The sequence below is a fragment of the Cryptomeria japonica genome, chromosome 10, assembly GCF_030272615.1.
Source record: "Cryptomeria japonica chromosome 10, Sugi_1.0, whole genome shotgun sequence".
Classification (NCBI taxonomy): domain Eukaryota; kingdom Viridiplantae; phylum Streptophyta; class Pinopsida; order Cupressales; family Cupressaceae; genus Cryptomeria; species Cryptomeria japonica.
The window spans coordinates 20,359,409-20,384,114 of record NC_081414.1 but is presented as its reverse complement, the minus strand read 5'-3'; positions in this window follow the sequence as shown (position 1 = coordinate 20,384,114).

Here is a 24,706-nt window from a genome sequence, read left to right as displayed (position 1 = left end):
TTCACTCCATAACACATATATTTTGGTTATGCAGAAACTCTTGGTTAGAGAGAAAAACTGCGGTGGGGATGGCACCCACAACTTCACTAGTGCAATAATAAAGATTGCTCGGTTAGAGCTACATTTAGCTATTTCTGATAGCTTACCCTGTTAGGAGTAACAAGATCTGTTAGATCTACCTTGCTAAAGGATTTTACAACTTTAATCTGAATGCCGCACTTGGTTAGAGGATTTACAATTTATAGACTTGGTTACAGTCTTTTACCCTGTTAAAGGTTTCTCTTTCAAGTTCACAATACTACAATAAAATCATTACAAATATCTGCAACTTTACATCTGAAATGTTATAGTAGATTCTATGTGCTTAGAATAAGATTACCTTGCTTATAGCATACCTCGGTAACCCATATTGTAACTCAGTAAACCCTTCTATTTACTCTGTTCTTCGACTGTTCTCTGATAACCTTCTCGGTGACCTCTCTGTGTCTCTATAACAATCTTCCTTCATACATACTCTTTTTTTACTCTCTTCCCATTCTGTATAAATAGATCTCTTAAAGCGGTGATCTAATTCATCGGTTCGATCTTACAAACAAGATTCGTCGAATGAATAACTAAACAAAATATTTCATTGGTTAGATTGACCTTGCAATCATACACAATCTTCTAGTGCAATTTCCAATGTAATAATGATTAGATGTGCCTCGATCTTGTAACATGTTTTCATGTGCATGTTTAGGTTCAATGTATCTGGTAACACGTTTCACTCGGTGAATATCAACTCGGTGTATTAAATTTACTGCTTGGTAGCCATAAAAACATACTCGGTAAACAACTCAGTGAATACTGCGTTCTGTGACTGCTTTCTTCTGTAACCGACTAGACTGTTCATACCAACTTCTCTATGTGTACTGACTACATGATTCAGTAATGCTAACCGACTAGAATATATAGTATGACTTTGAATATAAAAACTAATGGAAATGTGATAAGTAGTAACAATCTCCCCTTTTGACATTAGTTGAGATGTTTGACAAAAACTACTTTCAAAGTCATAACTCAAAAATCTATATACTTTGCAAAATGACTACACTTGAACTACCCTTATCATTATTTTGTACATAACTCAGATTTTGCATGCTCAGTTCTATTTTGTGCTTGTGTGCTTTGATTGCTCTATATATTCTGCTCGATACACTCCCCTTGTATACAATACTCAAAACTGTGTTACAAAACCTCTGTCACTCTCCAAATATAGTATTACTCCCCCTTTGTCTGGTATTACTCCCCCTATGTAGTATTATATTATTACTCCCCCTTTTTGACAAACATCAAAAACTTAATTTCCATCCGGGGGCGATAACTGATCAAAAATAGATTTATACTTGTTTAGGGCATCGGTGAGGGTGACTGAGAGTGAATCATTTACACTTTCCATTAATGAAATTTGTGCTTGAATATCATCTAATAGTGATATTAAGCCATCAAGAGTGCTTCCCTCTTGTGTAGTTGATAGGCATGTAGCTTTATTGATTTGTTCCTGTATTGATGAGAGATGAGGAAGGAATAATGTCTGAAGGGTCATTATATCCATCCTGATTTTATGCTCTTCATTCCTGAGTTCTAACTGTTGAGCCATGAGCTGTTGAAGCTTGGTATAAAAATTATGAATTGAATTAGGCTCGGTGGTCAACTTAGTTGAGAGATTAGTGATCTCTTTCTCAATTGCATCAGTTTTATTCTTGATATCTTTAATGAATAAGGAAAATGTACAAAGTTTCTGAAATAAATAAAGAATATGCTTGAGTTGAGGGGACAACTCAGCAATGAATTTAACAAGCTTTACTTTTCCTATAGCTAGAGCTTTTTGCACCTCTTCAATCATTTTTGTTGTAAGCTCTTTATCTTTTAGATTGCTTAAGTACTCAGATGCATCAACTCTAGATGTTTCTATTTGAGTAAGGAGTTCATCCAGTTGAATGTGGATGGCTGCATTGTTTGACACTATTGCTGAAGGTAGCATTTATGTTAGTAGTGTCTTTACCTTCTGAAGTACTTTATTCTTCTTTTGAATAGCCAATTGTTTTTCCTGTTCGGCCTTTGCTTTGCATAGTTCACCAAAATCGGTAAGTGCTTGCCCTTTTAATTTTGAGATATCCACATTGGGCAACACTATCGGTTTAGTCAAATCAATTTTGAAACTATGCTTTCTCACCTTCTTCTCTTTTCCTTTGGTCGGTTGCACTAAGACAAGTGCTTGTGAGGCTTGCTGACCCTCGGTAGGTTGCTCGTTAGAAGCAACACTTTGGTCGGTTCCTATAGCCGTTGTAGTGTCCTTGGGTGTCTCGGTGCTAGGGGTCTCAACTGTAACATTTACAGTGCTTGACAGTGCTTGAGACGTCTGATCTTTGGTTGTATCTTCTGCTACTTCAGACTTGTGACCTTCGGTGCCTTGATCTGTGTCCTTAGGAGCTTCGGTTGAGATAGGTGGCTTCACCGGCGGATAAGGCTGAACTTGTTCTAAAACAAATTCACTAGATACAAGTTTTGCATAGGTAGTGCCTTCAATCATTTCCTGCTCTGGTGCTTCTTCATCCATAACATCTTCATCAATTTGAATAGTGTCAGCCGAGTCTTGCTTGGTAGCATCAGGATCTTGCTCGGTGACATCAGGATCTTGCTCGGTGACATCAATAATTTCAAGTTGAGATTGTTCACCAACATCCTTTAGTTTGAAGATTTCCTACCACTTGGCTTTTGTCTCATTTTCCACATCAATGTATAGCCCATTCATCAATTTTAAGGCTCTTTGTTTGACAAGAAATTTAGAATTGTATGTTGTCAAATGCTCCTTGATTTCTACTATAGACATATTAGGGAATAGATGGACTAGACTTCTTTCTCTTATTTGTCTCTCTAAGTCCATTGCATATTTCCATCTGTTATCAATATGTAAGCATAATTCACTCGGAAGTGACTTTACTAGTTCTAGTGGAGCTAGCCAAAACTTTAGAAGTGTGTAGATGACAGCTTCTTCAATTTGTTGCTTCTCATCATTATTCCTAGTCTCATACTTAACATATCTAAATCCTGCAAATCCACCATATTCTTTAAGATTGGCACAAAAATTTTCAACACTATGAATATTTACCCTTTTTCTTTTTACAATCTGAAATTTGTTCGCATCATCAGATTCTGTATCACTAGACTCTTTTGCCAAAATGAGTCTCCGAGTAGATTTCTTATAGGTCTTGGTTACCTTGGGTACAATAACACTCTTTTGTTTCTTACTCGGTGATGAAGCTGATGCTCTAGTGTTGGGTCTCTTTGTTGGTGGATTCGGTAGGGCCTTTGAAATGTCCTGTTTCTTTCTTTTCAAAACTTTACCCTTAGGCAACTTGATACTTAATGTTATTGCTGCCTCTTGAGCTTCTGATTCCTCTTCGGTAATGGCAAGAGTGCCTTTGACAGGTGTAGAGGAGGATTCTTCTCCGAATTTCTTAGATAAAACCTTTATCATTTTTGTAGCTTTTCTTGTAGCCTTAGGTACTACAATGCTCATTTTTACTTTTTCCTTCACCTCTTCATATGTTCCATATCTTAGTTCGGTAGCATGCCTTGGCAATGATAGATAGGCATCAATTTGTTGTTGTGTTATATCATAGTCAATCTCATAACCCATTGGTGGCAAAGATTGAGTCCTTGGTTCAACAACATTCATATAACAATAATCGGTGTCTAACTCAAAACATCTATCATCCTTATATTTTTCTACCAGGTGTGATGGAATCCTATACCTGTTGTGCATCTTCTATTGAAATTTGCTGAAATAGTCATCCATGATATCATTAAAGTTATCTCCCAGTTTCTTGATAAAATCATTGATTTGATGGGTGATAGGTCGGTGTAGCTCCCAAACTACTTTACCGACTGAGGGAAAGAACTTCTCAAAGTAGAAAAACATGCATACAAGAAGTGAACCAAACTTCAGTGTATTTGCCGAGTTGTTCTTCTTCGGCTTCCTTATTGTGTTCAGGTTCTCAAACAAGTTCTTTAGTAGCACTTCACATAAATCTACTTTCATTCCCTTCTTCACTATTTTGTAGGCCAGGTCAACTGCGGCACATGGTACACTGTTTTCCCTTACAGATTGGAAGAAACAGTAACCAATTACTCTAATTGCAAACTTGAGTTTTGCATCAGTGACATTGTTCAATTTCAGTCCTCAGTAATCAGATTCTACTCCAGTTAAACTGATTAGCTCCTTCTGTGATATCATTTTCTGTGCTCATGCATGATCATAGATAGGATACCCGGTGATCACATGAATGATTTCCTTAGTGATTTGAATGGTTGCTCCTCTAGCCACATAAAATCATCATGTACGCTACTCAAGACAAACTTAATCCACTGGGGTTTGAACACACGAGGATAGGCTAGGGCTTCAGTTAATCCCTTGATTTTGATATGCTCAAATTTGCTATCCATTTTTCCATCAGTACAAAGTTCATCATATGTATCACTAATCTCAACATGACCAAGTTCTTCAACATGACATTTGGTGAAGAATCTAACATCTTCAACTAACAAGACTCGATCCGGGATGAGTGAAAATGCAGTTTTGTCATCCGGTTCAGAGGCAACTTTGGGAGTCAAAGAATATTTCAGCGAGGGCTTCTCCACATTTTTGACAACTACAGGATCTTGGATCTTGGGCACCATTGTAGGTTTCAGGTAAAATTTAGCAAACTATCCTTAGGGTTTACAAATGATTGATGCTTCACACTCGGTAGATAATAGCAATTTGACTAGATCGGAAACCAGCTTAACAGTGTGAATAGATTTGATGTAAATAGCTTGAAATTCGCTTTGAATGAAGTTTGATCACCTTGATTCACTTTGCTCTGCTCTCTTGAAAACTTGGTGAATGAAAATGACTGTGAAAATACCTTTAAGTACTCAAAAATACCTTATCGGGCTCTGTGCAAGTTAGGTCAAAACATTAAATGCACTCGGTTCACCTTTTACCGATTTACTATTTTAACCGAGTAACCAAATTTCCTTCATTAACCAACTTGATAGGCTTCCTGTATACACCGACTTGACAGGTTTCCTGTAAAGTACTTTTGACAGAATTTCAAACTGACTAATTGCATCTTAACTATGTAGATTTTGAATTTTGTACATAATAGAATAGGAACTGTTATGATTTAACCTTTAGAGAATGCAGTCCCTTCATACCTTTTCTGACTAATTTGAAATAGGTGCACCTAACTCGGTAGGTAAGGTGCTTTCTTCATCTGACATGATTTCCTTCTTTTTCCAAATCTTCTTGAATTTTTCTTTTATCTCTTCAGTGTCTCTTCTAGGTTGATCTCTGTAATCTCTAGCTAAATGTCCAACTTTGTGACAATGAAAACATGCCATACTAGGATTTCTCCATGTTCTTCGGTTGTTCATTCCAAACCTTATAAAATAGTTGGCACTAATATGTCCATATCTTCGACAACATTCGCACCATATCCTTGTATTGTAATCCCATTGTACTGCTGCATATTGTCGGTAAGGATCTGTGTGAGTTCGGTAACCTCTAGTGTTTGCTCGGTGTGGATACCGCATGTAGTTCTTTTGCTTAGACCAGCACTTCTCGGTATTATGTCCATATCTATTGCAGTTTTTACAAACCCTTTGAATTTTTCCTTCTGATAGTTGTTAACAGACTTTGTCCTACATTGATTAGATGTGTGACCATATTTATTGCAATTGTAACAATATCCATTGGACTTAGTGATATTCGGTTGCTTACCTTTTCTAATCTAGCATATGTTGGCAGTATGACCTTGATTTCCACAGTAGTAGCAAATAGGCTTCTTCCTTTTGATGTTATTCCTATTTCCAGAATGCTTTGATGATTCTCCTCTCTCGGTAGTATGAATTCCTTTCTCGGTTGATTCTTTTCCTTTGTAACCGAGTCCTGCATCTTTGTTGGGTCTTCTTGTATTTAGTTGCTCATCCAACATCTTTGATGCTTCATAACTCTTCTTCAATGTTTCTTTGGATTTCTTCTCTATTTCAAGTTCACTAGTTAACCTTGATACTTCAAGTTTCAATGCTTGATTTTCATCATTCTTTAGAATTGCTTCATGATGTGCATAACCTAGTTGATCGGTCATATTTTTTTGAATACCAGTTAGCCTTATGATTTCATCATTCTTATCAGATACTAAAACTTCAAGTTGTTGTTTCTCTCTTTGTAGATCTCTTGCTTTATCCTCAGCTATCCTTAATGCATCTAGATTTTCAGTCATCTGTGTACTGAAATTTTCATGTTCTCTTTTCATTGCTTTTAGTTGATCAGCCAGTGCTTTGTTCTTTTCTTTCAACATTCCAATCATTTCTTCAGTCTCTTCAGATATACTGTTCTCAGATGATGTCTTGATTTGTTCCACTAACTCTTGAGAATCCTGTAAGTCATCAGATAATCTTCTTCTTACTTTCAAAGATTTTTGCATTTGCCTTTGCATGTCTACAATCACTTGATTTGCATGATCCAGCTCTTCTTGTAGATACACAATCCTCCGAGATTGTTTATAGCCTTCCATTGATAAGATCTTTCTCTTTAGGTAGTTAAACCCTTTTTCAAGATTCAAGCTCTGATACCAATTGTTAGGCCCAATATGGAAAGCTAATGTACTGAGAGGGGAGGGGTGAATCAGTACTCCAAAACTTTTCTTTAATAATAACCTTACTATTATGCATAAACAGAATAGTGCAGTAACATAAAATAAAGTTAAAAAAAATAGATAACAATCATACATGATTCACTCCGTAACACATATATTTTGGTTACGCAAAAACTCTTGGTTAGAGAGAAAAACTACGGTGGGGATGGAACCCACAACTTCACTACTGCAATAATAAAGATTGCTCGATTAGAGCTACATTTAGCTATTTCTAATAGCTTACCCTGTTAGGAGTAACAAGATCTGTTAGATCTACCTTTCTAAAGGATTTTACAACATTAATCTGAATGCTGCACCTGGTTAGAGGATTTACAATTTATAGACTTGGTTACAGTCTTTTACCTTGTTAAAGGTTTCTCTTTCAACTTCACAATATTACAATAAAATCATTACAAATATCTGCAACTTTACATCAGAAATGTTATAGAAAATTCTATGTGCTCAGAATAAGATTACCTTGCTTATAGCATACCTCGGTAACCCATATTGTAACTCGGTAGACCCTTTTGTTTACTCTGTTCTTCAACTGTTCTCTGATAACCTTCTCGATGACCTCTCTGTGTCTCTGTAACAGTCTTCCTTCATACATACTCTTTTTTTACTCTCTTCCTATGCTGTATAAATAGATCTCTTAAAGCGGTGATCTAATTCATTGCTTCAATCTTACAAACAAGATTCCTTGAATGAATAACTAAACAAAATATTTCATTGGTTAGATTGACCTTGCAATCATACACAATCTTCTAGTGCAATTTCCAATGTAATAATGGTTAGATGTGCCTCGATCTTGTAACATGTTTTCATGTGCATGTCTAGGTTCAATGTATCTGGTAACATGTTTCACTCGATGAATATCAACTCGGTGTGTTAACTTTACTACTCGATAGCCATAAAAAGATACTCGGTAAACATCTCGGTGAATACTGCGTTTTGTGACTGCTTTCTTCTGTAATCGACTAGACTGTTCATACCAACTTCTCTGTGTGTACCGACTATATGATTCGGTAATGCTAGCCGACTAGAATATATAGTATGACTTTGAATATAAAAACTAATGGCAATTTGATAAGTAGTAACATTCATATCATCATGTTCTTGTTGGCAAGAGACATTGGATGTATGTTGAGATGTTGGCATTGATGGCAACTCATATCAAATTTGGAATCCGTAGTTCATAATTCATTCATACTGGAAGATTGATTAAGGTCTAGTAAGGTTCAATGACAACAGGTTATCTGATAGTGTATAACATCTTGTTGGATTCATTTGTGTTGCATATTTTATGTTGTGGATCTGGAAGAAAATTTTTGGTCATGTGATATGTATTATTCTAGGTTTATGACCTTCAGTGTTAAGTATTGAGTAAGTTGGAAGATCTGGTAGATAGTTTTCTAGTAGAACAATGTTCAGTAGCAAAAATGTGTGAATATTCTATGTGTGGATCGTGCAGAGTGATTATGGTGTTTATTTGCATGTTAGAGGTAGTTAATCTAACATATGGGAAGCATATGGATATTTTGTTCTGGTTCACTTAGTTGTTTTTGCATCTAACTGAGCCAACTTGGGTAACACGTTTCATGTTGCGTGTTATGCAATTTTTTGGCCGACCTAGAATTGTTCTAATTTGATGTTGCAGATATATAAGACTGATTGATTTGATCTTTTTTTATATTGATGGTTGTGTGGAGTGTGTGAATGAATGATTGTGCACAGTTTCACGTGTGCAAGGTGAAGATTGGTGCTCCGATATGTTGCAAAATATCATAATAGAGTATAATAGAATAGAAGAGTATACTCAAGCATTTACTGATGCTACTCAATGGTTCAAACTCTCTTCTATCTCTTATAATTATTTTGTAAGGCAGCGAGTCTTCTGGGTTGTAGCCCTAATTGTAAACTTTAAGTAGTGAGCTATAGGCAGTGTGCCTGAATGCATATGCATTCTGCATATGTAATATTTTTATACTTCTAATAGAGTATATTAATATTGTGAGTTTAAAAACCACCATAGTTTTTCCCTTAATCAGGTTTCCACATAAAAATATTGGTGTTATGGTGTTGTTGATCTTGACTTTGTGACTCTGCACTTTGTTTTTCTTCTTTTGCATTAAGTGGTTGAAAAATCAGGTTATTAAAGTTAAAATTGTTGAACATTGATTCACTCTCCCCTCCCAGTGTTATCTTGATTCCAATAATTGGTGTTAGAGACTAGTTCCTCAGAAGGAGCCTAATAGCTTGAGGGAGATCTAGGAAGGTGTTTTAATGGATTCCCTTGGTCTTAGACAACAACTACCTATTAGACTTGATAATCTTGATCAGTCCAAAGCTAAAGTCCAACAATTAAAAACAAATCTCAAGGATGCTAGAAATTTCATTTAGAAATTAAAGGAGCAACTAAGTATGTTCAAGGAAAAGAGAAAGGAGCTTGTTGATCAACTTCAGGAGAAAGAAAGTGAAAGCATTGATGAAGAGGCCCCGAAGGAAAAGATAGAAGAATTTGACAGACTTGCTAGAGTTAATGCACTTCAGAAAAATGAAATGGAATCCATTATAATAAAATTGACAAAGGAGATTGAAGAAAGGAAGAAGAATGAGGGAAATCTTGTTGAGTCCTTGAAAGACAAATTTGAAGAATGTTGCAAACATGAGAATGAGAATAGAAAGTTATTAATGTTGGCATATGGACACTCCAATGAGACATTGTGTGTGATTGAAGGTTTTGTCATTGATGGCAACCATGCAATCCTATGGCACCGACAATACATTATACCGGCAAAGAATTACATAGGCAACCTTGCAATCCTATGGCACCGGCAAGACATTATATCGGCAAAGCATTACTCAAACAGAATAGTGCTCCGGCATCAACAAAATCAATCTGCACCGGCACCGGCACAGAAGATGTACACCAGCACAGAAGATGTACACCGGCACAAAAGAAAATATGTATACTGGCACAGAGGCCGACAGGACTTTTAATATGTAATATTTTGTTTATCATTGTAAGCCGACTTGGCAAAATTGTAAAATGACTCTTGTATATAAAAGAGATCATTGTAGGCATTTGTAGGATATGGAAAAAGAATGCAATAAAAAATTATAAGGCAGACCTAATGTGCGAATTGTAGGTCAAGGGTATATGTAAAGAATAGAGAAAGAACCGGTACTGAATCTAGCATTGAAGATGCTATTGTAAAGCAGTACAGAATATTGGATTTGTGTAAATCCTCATTGTAAGTCAGTGTGACTTCTTATTGAGCAGTGAGCTCTAGGCAGTTGGCCTTCCTGCATGTGCAGGTCCCTATTGTAAGTAATATTCTCTTATTGGCCAGTAAGTGAATATTGTGGGTCACAAATCCCACCGAGGTTTTTCCCACACCGGGTTTCCTCGTTAAACATCTTGTGTTATGGTGTTCTTTTCATGTGGATGCTTTTGATTTTGTTATTTGCATTAATTCTTGCATACTAGTATACTGTTACTTTGTATTATGCACATTCAGTTTTAAGAAAATTTCATAACTGGTCAGATACTGATTCACCCCCCCTCTCAGTATCTGTGGGAACCCTAACAATTGGTATCAGAGCCTGGTCCTCTATTTTCAAAAGCCTAACGGCTTGAGGAAGATCTTGACACCGGTAAAGATGGAAAATTTGATGAAGCAACTTGAAGGAGCTCTTACTGACTATGATGCAGAGAAGTTGAAAAATATCAAATTAGAAGATGATTTAAAAGCAGCTCAGGACATTATTCAAGCACTTCAAGAAAATCTTACTGTTACAAGAAACAAGAGAAGAGAACTTTGTGAAAAATTGCAAAATGAAAATGATGAAAAGGAATCACTAAATGATATGATAAGCAAATTGAAACAAGAGATCATGACAACAAAAAATGAAATGCAGGATATGACTATGAGATTCTGCAAAGAGATTGAGGACAGAAAGAGGAATGAAAAAGAATTGACCAGAAGACTAAGTAATGCAGCAAATGAGAACACAAGACTTAGCTATGAAAATGATATGTTGAAGACATATCTGATGCATACTCAAAATGACTCGAATGAACTAATGAGACAAAAAGAGATCTTGGATAGGGAATTGGAAACTGCAAATCAACACAAAGAAAAATTCAAGAAAAGCTCAGAAGAACTTGGTACCTTATTGAAGAATCAAAAACCCAAAGGTGACACTTCTGGAGTTGGATTTGAAGTTGGAGAAAGCTCCAGTACTGCAAATACCTAGGATCAAAGCAAACCGGTAAGACCCTCTAATACTTACAAATTCAATGGAAAATGCTTTAACTATAATAAATATGGTCATAGGGAAAATGAATGTAGATCTAGGAATTATCAGAACATCAATCCTCCCACCAGTCAATGCACCAAATGCAACAAAATTGGTCATAACTCTGAAAATTGCAGAATGAATGTAAGATGTTATGTTTGTGGAAGATTTGGTCATTTATCAAATAAATGCAAAACACAAACCGACATAGGTTATGGGAAAGCTATTTAGAAAAATAATGTAACCTGTTATGCATGTAACAAGATTGGTCATATTGCTAAATTCTATAGAAGTAAAGGTACACCGGTAGATAACAAAAGTACTAGCTTGAAAGGTAATGAAAAGGTTGAAGAGGTTAAGCAAGAATTTTCAAAGCAATGGATTAGAAAAGGTGATCTAAATATTGGGGTTACTCCTCCACCGGTAGAACCAACAAATGCTTCACCGGAAAGACAATATGATGCTCCACCAGCAGGACAGAGCAATGCTCCACCGGCAGGATGTTCTTCATCAAATTGAAGAAAATTATCTTGAGGGTTTGGTAATTTAATGACACATGTGCTATTATTCCCTCGGTTAGAGAAAAGAAGTTGAAAATCCTTCATTATCAGCAAATAAAGTTGAGTTAATACATTGCCAGCAAACAATTAATGTGGTAGGTGGTAGAAAAGACTTTATAAAATAAGGTTTTTGGCTCCATTTCATTTCATCATGAATTCAAACCTTCAGAGAGCGCGAAGATTTCCGAGCTAAGGCATTCCGAGCAAAGAGGCAAAGCACTTCAGCAATCAATCCATCCAAAGGCAGAAAAAGGTATTTATCATCATGGCATCCTCCTTTGCACCTAAATTCATAGAAAACCCTACAGTAGTCGAGGTTATAAAACTACCTAGGCCCGTGTTTGAGCTAGTTCCCGAGGTAGCTAAGAAAGATGACAACACTGGTGCTTTTTCCCAAATTCCAAAGGGTGTTGTTTATGCAGAAGACCCTAGAATGTATATTCATTGCAACATAGAGGAATTAGGTGATGAAGAAATCAAAAACATGTATAAATCTGTTATATGTGACAATGCCGGAAATGTGAAACCTGAACATAAAATTGTTGAAACCCTAGGATTCACTGAAATCCTCTGCATTCCTAAATTTCCCAAGGAAGTGGCTAGGATAGTTCTAAGCAGGGTACATGGATCATTCTTTTGGCTTGATTCAGTTCACAAAATTACTAAGGTAGCTGTGAAAGCAGTAATAGGGTTACCTTCCACCGGTACCAGACCCGAAAAAACCAAGAAGGTATCCAATGACCTAGTAATGAAATTAACTAGTGCAACATCCGAAAAAGATCATTGAGGGTTGATGATGTGACTGATACAAATGTGAGATTCATTAGCATGATTCTAGGTTACAAAGCAACTCATGCAAATAGGCTTAACTCTGTTTCCAGTTTATGCATAAAGAGTGCTCATGACATGGTTAAGGACAATGTAAAAATTGATATCTGTGAATGGTTAAAAGATGAGTTAATTGACAACTTAGCAAAAATCAAGAATGATAAGAAAGGAACTTTTAGATTTGGAAATTTGCTTGTATGCTTAATGCTACATATAACCAAACAAGCTCCTGGTATAGGCAACAAGGATTTTGGATTTGACATACCGATAGGAAAACAATTGTCTGACTTGTTCAACAACATGGGTGAAAACAAAGAAAAGAATATTCATGAGTATTTTCAAGCACTAAAGGTCAAAATGAATAAGAGGATCAGACTATCATAGGAAATCGTCAACAAATATAAGGATGACATATGTTTTGTAATAAAAAAGGATGAGATCTGGATGGAAGCAGTCATCCCAAGAACAATCTGGGTTACAGAAATGGGGTATGAAATAGATGACCACATAGTGGAAACTTATGCCAAAGCACTTTTGGAAGCCCCCAATGAACCAAAGGAAGAAGTATTTGGTAGTACTGAGCACATTGAAAGTCAAATTCAATCTAAAAAGAGAGTAAAGAAAGTTAAGGCATCTGTGAGGAAAGGAAGCAGGCAAGAAAAAGCCTTAAAAGATGATGTACTAAAGAAAACCGGCATAACAGAAGAAGAGTTGGCAGCCCAACAGCCTGAAACTCATCTATCACCGGTAGATACCTCCTTGGAAGGAGATATACCAGCAACTTTCAAAAGAGTTGTTAGGAAAAGAGACCCCTCATCGGTATCCACTCCTTCACCTAGAAGGACAAGACAGAAGAAACAAGTTGTAAGGTCTCCAGTCAAGAAAGCCACACCTAAGAAAAAGTTGACCCCCAAAAAGAAGAAGAAGACAGACACTGACTTGGCCCCTTTTGACATATTACTGAATGAAATCAAAAGGGAAGGTAAATTGAAAAACATAGGGAAAATCTATGACACCCTATCAGAAGATGAGAAAGGACAAGTTGAGGAAAGTGTTATACTACACATGGACATGTATAAAATGTTTTTGATGCAAGTCCTAAATGAAATTCCTGATGAATTATATAAAAGACTTGAGGCCAGAAGGCAAGGAATAATTGAGTTGGATAAGAAAATTAAAATAGAAAAATTACTTGCAGTATACCCGATCAACTCACCTAAGGAAATTGATGATTTGATAGCTCAGGCCAACCGGATAGTCTTTTCCACTGCACACCGGCAAATATCATTAATGGCAGGTAGAGTTACTGAAGTTTCAACTGAAATAGAAGATGGTTGGGATAGATTCTTGGTTGAAAAAGAAAAACAAGAAGAATATATGAATCCCAAGCCCATTATGGTATATCAAAAGCACAAAGGGAAAGGTAAAGTTGGTGGACCACCAAGTATCAAGATTAGAGACAACTTACGCCCACCTCCTTTAAATACTCCACCGGTAAAAACAACTGCAGAAGATCAACCGACAGCTGAGAGCATGGACACAAAGGATAACAATCCTAATCCTGAAGTCCTATATACTGTGAATGTTGATACTCAAAAAATCAACATAGTGGTAGATAAGGATACCACAGATAAATCTGATAATAAAGAGCAATCGGCAATAGGAAACCAAGAGCAACCGGCAGCAGATTTAGAGAAAAAGATGGAATCTAGAACACAAATAGAGCAACCAACAGAGCTAAAGGCTCCAGAACAGATGCCACCGGTAAGAAAAGATGCAGAGAAAACTATGCTTAAAGAGATGGAGACACAAACAGACCTACCAGAGGTCAATACCAGCATGGTCCCTTCTACCGGCACTCAGTTTACTGGGTCACCATCAAATGTAACAGAGGTATTGCTTGATTCTATCAATAAAATAACTGATTATAGCTCACAAGCCTATAAAGCAATAGATGATTCAATTCGAGTTTTGAAATTAATAGCTCCAAATTGTAATATAGCCAACAAAGATTCTTTAGGCCAGTTGGATACACTTTGTAAATATATTTCTGGAAATTTTGAGCAAACAGAGGTAGAAACTGTAAAGGAAAGTGTAGAAAAAGAGAAATAGAAATTCTTTGAGGAAGGAATAAAGAAGTGTAACAGGGAATTTGACACACTTCTACCAGAACTGTGCAATTTATTGAAAGAGTACAAAACTCTGTATAAAGACACCTGTAAGATAAACTTTTTGACCACGGATGTAGACAAAAAGATGAGCAAGGTACAGGAAGAGATCAATAAACTTGCTGATAATTTTGTTAAATCACCCAATACATTATCAGTTTTTGAGGAAAAGATAACAAATTTTGAGGAAGAATTGCTCAAATTAGAAAGAGAAAAAGAGAAAATAATAAACAAGGCAAAAATTTTGAGATCTAAACTAAGTCCAAGATTGGACTATCTAGCATCTCTGCGTAAGGAAATCTTAGAGGCACTAACACAGGGTAGCAAAACAATGGTAGAGAACTTGCAGCATCTCACCGGTACAGTACACAGAACTGAGATAGCAATAAAGGAGAGCAAGAAGTTTATGGATGGTATAAACTTAATTTTGGGAGATATTCTTTAGCTAATAACTACCCAACTACAAGGTTGAGGTTATGAATTGGTACAACTACAAATCTACTAACCTTTGTCATTGATGCCAAAGGGGGAGTAGTAGATGAGAAAATTCAGAACATAGGGATCACATGCTCAGGGGGAGCCCTCATATTTTTTGGTAACATTTTTTGGTATACACATTTTTGGATATCCTTTTGAAATTTCTCATGAGTGTTGCCATCAATGCCAAAGGGGGAGATTGTTGGCATATGGACACTCCAATGAGACATTGTATGTGATTGAAGGTTTTGTCATTGATGGCAACCTTGCAATCCTATGGCACCGGCAAGACATTATACCGGCAAAGCATTACTCAAATAGAACAGTGCTCCGGCATCAACAAAATAAATCTGAACCAGCACCAGCACAGAAGATGTACACCGGCATAGAAGATGTACACAGGCACAGAAGATGTACACCGGCACAGAAGAAAATATGTATACCGGCACAGAGGCCGATAGGAATTTTGATATGTAATATTTTGTTTATCATTGTAAGCCGACTTGGCAAAATTGTAAAATGACTCTTGTATATAAAAGAGATCATTGTAGGCATTTGTAGGATATGGAAAAAGAATGCAATAAAAAATTATAAGGAAGACCTAATGTGTGAATTGTAGGTCAAGGGTATATGTAAAGAACAGAGCAAGAACCGGTACTGAATCTGGCATTGAAGATGCTATTGTAAAGCAGTACAGAATATTGGATTTGTGTAAATCCTCATTGTAAGTCAGTGTGACTTCTTATTGAGCAGTGAGCTCTAGGCAGTTGGCCTTCCTGCATGTATAGGTCCCTATTGTAAGTAATATTCTCTTATTGGCTAGTAAGTGAATATTGTGGGTCACAAATCCCACCGAGGTTTTTCCCACACCGAGTTTCCTCATTAAACATCTTTGTTATGGTGTTCTTTTCATGTGGATGCTTTTGATTTTGTTATTTGCATTAATTCTTGCATACCGGTATACTGTTACTTTGTATTCTACACATTCAGTTTTAAGAAAATTTCATAACCGGTCAGATACTGATTCACCCCCCCTTCTCAGTATCTGTGGGAACCCTAACAATTAAGTGGCCTTCAAAATTATAGAGAACATGAGGAAGGTCTTGGAAAGAAGGACCTCCTTCTCAAATATGATCTTAATGTTGCAAATGAGTACAAGGAGAAGTTTTGGATCAGCTCAGCTAGACTACATGAGATTCTTGCAAGTCAGAAAAATCCCAATGATACACAAGGTCTTGGATTTGAGAAAGGTGAAAGTTACAAGTTATCACAAAAGAAGGAAAACTCAAGGCCTCCTGTAAGGAAACCTAGTGCTCACAAATTCAATGGTAACTATTTTGTTTGCAATAAATTTGATCATATGGCTAGTTAGTGAAGAAACAAGATGATCAATAATGGTCCATCTTTCACTAGTCAATGTTTCAAATGCAATAAGTATGGTCATAAGGAATATGTATGCATAAGTATGATGAATAACTATCAGAATAGGAGAAATGTTAGATGTTATGCATGTGGTAGGTTTGGACGTGTTTCTAATCAATGCAGATCAAGGGGAAACCAGATGAATTTTAGACCTATACAAGGAAATGTTGTTTTCCATGATTGCAACAAATCCAATCACATTTCTAAGTACTGCAGAAGCATAAATATGAATAAGAGAGGTCCAGAAGACAAGAATAAAAATGTGAATGCTGATGAGAAGGGTAAAGAAAAATTTGAGGAGATCAAAGATCAGATGAAGAAGACTTGGGTCAAGAAGAGTGATGATAATATAGAAAATGGGTATGCACTTGATTCTGGTACTGGAACCTCATCCGGTAAATAAAGATAAGGCATACGACTTTGGGGGAAGCTTTCACGAAAATATTTCAAATCCCCTATTTGAGATCTGTGCCAGATTCTAGTAGGTTGAAGAGGTACCTATGATGTTTCCAAATGTTTATGATGGATTTACAAAAGAATTCAAATAGATCTAAAGATCTGCAGAAGATATTTTGTGAAATGCAAAATATCTAGATGAATTAGGGCATAGTGCATTTATTATGGTGAAAAGTTAGGTATGAGATGGATAAAACACACATTAACTGTTCATTTATCACTTTGCATTTGAAGCAAGAAAGAAGTAGAGCATGGCAAAGGTGATTCCAAAGTAGAAGAGAGATTTTTCGATGAGATCTTACATCTGGTTGTAGATTGAAGAGGTATTTTTCTGTTAGAACTCAATTTTCTGATATAGTGTCGACTAGTGTTGCGACCCCACTAGTAGTTGATGTAACTAAATGATCTAGACCAAACTTCAAGAAGTGTCCCTGCAAGTCAATGGAAGATGATCTGAATGGGGCATGTTCATGGGTTCCATACGGAGTTTTACATGTGGAGGATATTAGGGTTTACAACCAATGTAATATTGAAGAACTTGGGAATGTCCAAATGTTTAAACTCTACATAAATCAAATGATTGATGGAATGGGAAACCTAAAACAAGAATTCAAAACGCTTGAGGAGAAGGGTTTCGCATAGTTTGTGATTTTTCCAGAGTTTGATGAACCTAAGTGAGTCCGATATATCTTGAGTAGAATGTATGACGAGTTCATGTGGCTTGACAAACCACATAAGATCACCAAGAAAACAATCAAGGTGGTAACTAGTGAGGTACTTGGTCTAAGAAATGTGAAGAACCAAATAGTAATAGAGGAAACCGGTTCCCAATTTGATAGGAGGGCAATGAATATGAGTGACATAACCGAGTATGATGTCAGATTTGCATCGATGGTGATAGGATTCAAAGTCTATCAAACCAGTTGAGACAATTTAGTATCCGGTATAGTCATCTATACTTCCTACCAAATATTGAAAGAAGATAAGTTCTGCAACCTATGTGAGGTGCTCCAAAGTGAGCTTTTGAGAAATATAAAGAAAATCAAGCAAGACAAGAAGCATGTGTTCAAATTCCGCACTTTGATTATCTATTTATACTTCTAATTCATGAATGAAATTTTGGGAGAAGGAAAGGTTCAATGGGCCTATGATAGGTCGGTGGATATGCTGATCAACGAGACATTTCAGAGTCTAGGAGACTCATAAGAACAAAAAGGCATACTTTGCGGATATTTTAAAACCTTACAAAGCATGATGCAAAGTAGAGAAAGGATTCCTAAACAAAAAGTTGAGAAGTATCAAGATATTATTTTCTTTATGGTAGACATTGACTAGTGCCTTATGGAAGCCATTGAGCCAAGGACCTCATGGATAATGCCCATTGGGTATCAAGTCGAAGGACATGTACTTGAGGAATATCCTCAACACCTATTGAGAAAATTGGTGGACAAGTCTGAGGAGAGGTTCAACACATATAGTGAAAAGAGCTTGAGCCTACATTCTTAGTTCAAGAGACCTCAGATACATAAGAAGGTAAGGAAGGAGGTGGAACAACTGGCAAAGAACTTGTGGATCACCAAAGATGTGGTCCAGAAAGCCAGAGAGAAGAACATCTTGAAGGATAAAGATATTGTCAAACCCAAGGAAGCCAATCCATAATCCCCTCCACCCAAGTGTCATGCCCAAACATCCAGTGGAGCAATCAAAAGGAAAAAAGAACAACCACAAAGAGTTAATGCGACAACCTCTATAGAATAAGAAGAAACAAAATATGATGAAGCGGTAAAAGAAGTAAAGAAAAGTGCTACAACTACCAGGGTTGTCAAGAAGAAACCATCTGATGAGAAGAAGCCTAGCAAGAAGGCAAGAGTTGAAGAAGAAAAATCCAGGATAACACTAAATCAAGTAAATGAAGCAATAACTGAACAACGTAATTTCAAACTACTTTGTCAATTCTATGATCTATTGGATGACAAAGGGAAGAAATCATTGGAAGAGACCACGGTTGTATATTTGAATAAGTATAATAGAGCTCTCATTGAGATTTTATCAGAAGTTACCAAGAGCTTATGTGATCTATTAGAACTAAGGAAAGAGACAACAAGATTATAAGAAGAGAGGATAAGGGAGTATGAGTTAGTGCAACTTTGTCCGGTAATTTCTAAAGTAAAAAAGGATAGAATTCTCAAGGAGAACAAAGAAAAGTTTAGAAGAAAATCAAGGGTGAACAAATTAATTATTGGGAAAAATGAGGAAGTTCACAAAGAGACGGAACAAATTTTGAGAGAAATTTTTCCGAAGTATCAATATGAGGCGATTCCCGAGAAATCTCAAGAAGATGTTCAAAAATTTGTTTCGAAATCCCTAAGAATGCCATCCCTAGGAGTTAAGACAAAAGATGATGAAACGGGAGAAAAGATAGCCTAACAGGTTGACTTAGATGCTTCAAGAGATGTAGGAGTTGAGGATACTATAGTTGAGGAGGTAGATGTAAGTCAGAAGGAAATTGATGTGGATGAGGTTACTCAGGAACCCTTTGATGGTAACTATTGAACTTAAGGAATAAGCAGAGAAGGTAGTGGAAACAAAGAAGGAAGCAGAGGAAATATAAAGAATGATTGGGAAGATTCTGGTGGCAATAGATACTGTGAAATATGAGAAGGGGAAGCATACCATAAGCAATACAAACTCCATCCAAGTCCCCATCAATATTAACTCTCTATCCACTTTTCAGGTGCTCAAATTGGTTGTGCTTGATCAAGCCAAAGCAATTGAAGACTTACTGAAATCTCACACAGTGGACAGTGAGGTGATATCATTGGCAATGAGTGATCTTAAGAAGATTTTTCCATCTTTCAAGAAGGACTCATTTGACACACCTTTCAGAAAGCTACAGAGTTTGCTCGAGTCAGTTGATTCTCATTTTGAATCATTAGAGAAAGTTGTTGAGGCAAAATTTCTAAGAAAATTTAATGGTATGAGAATGAGGACAGTTCTAAAAATGATTGAAGGAGATAGAAAGAATTTGGTCACCTGTGTTAAATGCATTCAAGATGCATTGGCCGAAGGAGGAAGAATCTACAATGAATGCCTCTTATTGCCTAAGTTCACTATTGAGGTTGACAAGAAGATAAAGGAGTGTGAAGGGCATCTAGGAAGCCTATCTCAATCCTATGATCCTCGTCTATTTTTGTAAGCAGAAGAGAAAATCAGATGATATCTCTACTTGATAAAATCAAGAGTCTAAGTCAGAAGAAATAAAGGATTGTAGGGAGAGTGTGAGAGCTAAGGAATCTAATCACTCCCCAGTTAGACACTTTACTTAGCATTCTGTAGGATGCTCAGAATGCATTGAATAAAAGTGCTCCTACAGATCTTAGGGTAGTAGAGATGCACACATATCTATGGAGTGCCCTCATATCTATTTTGGAGAATTTGAAGAATGGATGGGATGACTATCTGCAATCATTGAAGAACATTTTTGCAGATATCTTCAATTTTTTGTGAATGTGTAAGGATTGTGTACATATGTAAATAGCATTTTTTATTTTTGAGACCCTACCTTTGTCATTGATGTAAAAGGGGGAGAGTAGATGAGTGAAAAGTGTTGATATTAGGGGGAGATATTTTATTCTTTGGAGTCCTATAGTTAGATCCTTACTGGAGTATATATATTGGTTTTGGTCTGATACTTAGTCATTTTTCACTAAGTGTTGACATCAATGCCAAAGGGAGAGATTGTTGGAAAGAGACAATACATGTATGTTGAGATGTTGTCATTGATGGCAACTCATATCAGATTTGTCATCTGTAGTTCATGATTCATTCATACTGGAAGATTGATTGAGGTCTGGTAAGGTCCGATGAGAACAGGTTATCCGTTACTGTACAACATCTTGTTGGATTCATTTGTATTGTATATTTTGTGTTGTGGGTCTCAGAGAATCATTTTGGTCATGTGATATGAATTATTCTAGGTTTATAACCTCTAGTATTAAATATTGAGTAATTTGGAAGATCCAGTAGACAGTTTTCTAGTAGAAAAGTGCTCATTAGCATTAAAATGTGAAGATTCTATGTGTGGATCATGCGAAGTGATTTTGTCTATTGTTTGCATGTCTAAGGTAGTTAAGCCGACATATGGGAAGTGTATGGACATGGTTTTTTGGTCCTCTTAGTTGTTTTTGGATCAGATTGAGTAGACTTGGGTAATACGTTTCATGTTGTGTGTTATTCAGTTTTTTGGCCGACATGGAATTGATATAATTTGACGTTGCAGATATATAAGACTGATTGATTTGATCATTTTTTATATCGATGGATATGTGGAGTGTGTGAATGATCTATTGTTCACATTTCACGTGTGCAAGGAGAAGATTGGTGCTCCAGTATGTTACAAAATATCAAAACAGAGCAAAATAGTAGAGCAGAGTGTGATCATGTATTTTGTTCTTAACTAGAACTATACTCGAGCATTTACTAATGCTACTCCATAGTTAAACTCTCTTGTATCTCTTATAATAATTTTTTAATGTAGTGAGCCTTCCGGGTTGTATCCCTTGTTGTAAAATTTGAGCAGTGAGCTCTAGGCAGTGTGTCTAAATGCATGTGCATTTCCCTTATGTAATATTTTTATACTTCTAACATAGTATATTTGCTGTTATTTTGGTATGGTTTTTTCATTGATGTCAACACCTACTAAAACACTAGCACTTTGGAGATCCAACAACATTCACCAGTAAGCAAGTAACTATTGCACAGTTACTGGTATATGGTTCATGGGTAGGATATAATGATCACCGGCACTTGGAATGATATGGAAGACACTTGGTAATATTGAATACATCGTGTGGACATCTTATCTTAACGAATTAATCATTGGTATATTCATATTTGCATATTTGCTTTTACCCGCAAATAGGTCCAGGGTTACCTAGGGTTACATCGACAGGTTTATCTTTCCCAGATCAACATGGCACGCTATGGAGATGATTAATTATTGTTGTAAATGCATTAAGCCGACATGTTCAATCAGTCATTGCATCGGATATTATATTGTTTGTAAAATGTTTTTATTGTACTATCTTGTAGAGCTGACCTACTAAAATTGGTCTTAGGTTATGGTATAAATGTAAGATCAAGTATGGAATGTGAAAAAGAATTGTGTGAAGGTACATGTGAGATTAAGCAGTGCAATACACATAGACATCATTTGAAGGTGAAGTCAGGTTTTTGTGAAAGCATAACTACATTACACTGGTATTGAATCCAGCATATGAAGATGCTATTTTGTGTAGTACATTCTTATTGGATTTAACCATCCAACTATAGTCAGTGTGACTCCCATTTTGTGATTGAGCAGTGAGCTCTAGGCTGTTGGCCTTTATGCATGTACAGACCCCATTTATGTACACTTACTATCTGCAGTAGTATCATCTAATTGTGCATAAGGTTTCCCACCATGGTTTTTCCCCGTATAGGGTTTCCACGTACAAATATTGGTGTCATATGTTGTGGATGACTTTGTGTTTATGTTTCATGCATTAATCTTTACCGGTATAGCAATTTACTGTTAAAACTATCTACCGGCATACTTAACTGGTATACCGGTATTAAGCATTAAGTTGGTTAAGTTATTTTTTGAATTTATTTGACAACTGATTCACCCCCCCCCCCCCTCTCAGTTGTCTTCGGGACCTAACAATTGATATGAGAGCCTAGTCATCTTTTGTATAAGTTTAATAGCTTGAGGAGATCCAATGTCTATTAATTATTTCATTAAGGACAGTCCTAAACTTTATGGAACCAGCTATGGCATATGGAAGATCAGAATGGAGACACATCTAAATTGCATTGGTAAAGACATCTGGGAAGTTACGAAGAATGGTTATACTGCTACTATACCTGGTCAGCCTAGTCCAACTAACTTGGCTAAAGATGAGGAAAATGATTGCAAAGCAAGAGAAGCACTTTTGAACGTATTATCAGATCAACAAATCATGGGACTATCAGATAGGTCTACTGCTAAATCTATTTGGAATCATTTGGAAACACTAAATGAAGGAGATTCCATAGTCAAAATTGCAAAACTTGAAAGCTTCTGGGTCATGTATGAACATCTGAAAATGGAAGAAGATGAAAGGATTTCTGCTTTTATGGAAAGAGTAAATGAAATTGTTTTGGGTATTAAATGTTGTGGAGGAACCTTAAGTGATGATGAAATTGTTTCAAAAGTTTTAAGAGGATTGCCACCGGCATACAAAATGAAGGTTACTAGTATAAATGAGTTGAGAACAATGCCTAATGCATCAATAACTAGGGATACATTGATTGGGAAACTTTCAGCTTTTGAAATTGAAGAATTTGGTCCTGTTGCTACTATAAAGATAGATTTAGCCTTTAAGGCATCAACATCATCTGCTCCATCATTTGACAAATCTGATTGGAAAGCCTTTTATGCAAGAGAACTTGAAGAAAGCGGGAAAGAAAATGAAGAACTTGAAGAAAGCGGGAAAGAAAATGAAGAACTTGAAGCAATATTTGTAAGGAAAATGTCTAAAGGTCTAGTTGGAAGTAAATATGAAGGTAAAGCACCCTTTAAATGTTTTAACTACAATAAGATTGGTCATATGGCTTCGAGATGCCCTGATAGACATGCTAGACTAAGAGAAGAAGCTAGAAGAACATACAAGCCTAACCCTGAATATCAGAGATACAGATTTAAGATGAACAAAGACAAATCTTGTTACATTGCTGATGAAGGTGTGATTGATGATTCTGATGAGGATCCGACAGACAATGGATGGGTTTTTGTTGCTATAACAGAAGATCAACCAACACCTATTGCTCAACCAGTAGAACAAGCCCTAGTAGCTAAAGTTGAAGTAAAGGATGAATGGATCATTGACTCAAGATGTTCACATCATATGACAGGAGACAAAGGTAAATTCTTGAACTTTAAAGAATACAATGGAGGTTTAGTAAGATTTGGAGATGACAAAGCCTGTTCAATCAAAGGTAAGGGTACAATATCTCTTGATGGTAAGCATAACACTGACAATGTTTACTATGTTGAAGTATTAAAGCATAATCTTTTAAGTGTTGGTCAATTAGTTGAGAAAGGATTTCAGTTACAATTTAAAAATGGAAAATGCAAAATCATGAATAGAATTGGTTTGGAAATTACAACCGGTAATCAGACTAGAGGTAATATCTTTCATTTGAATAACAGTGAAAAGACATGCTTGATTGCACATATAGATGAAAGTGGGTTATGGCATAAGAAACTCTGTCATGTAAACTTTGATTGCATGGTAAAGATCAGTACTACTAAGGTAGTTAGAGATTTACCTAAAATTGTCAAACCTCAGGATACAATATGTAAGGAATGTCAATTTCGAAAACAAGTTAGAGCTAGTTTCAAAAGTATTCTAGAAAAATCCAATAATGCTCTTGATTTGATTCACACTAATTTATGTGGTCCAGCTAGATCTAAAAGCTTACAAGGTGATAGATATTTCATGCCAATCATTGATGACTATTCTAGAATGTGTTGGGTTACTTTTCTCAGAGAAAAATCAGAAGCACTTGGAAAGTTCAAACTATTCAAAGCAGTGGTTGAAAATGAAACTGGTAAGAAAATCAAATGCTTAAGATTAGATCAAGGAGGAGAATTCACATCTAAGGACTTTAATACATTCTATGAAGTGAATGGAATCAGAAGACAACTATCAGCACCTTAGACACCACAGTAGAATGGAATTGTTGAAAG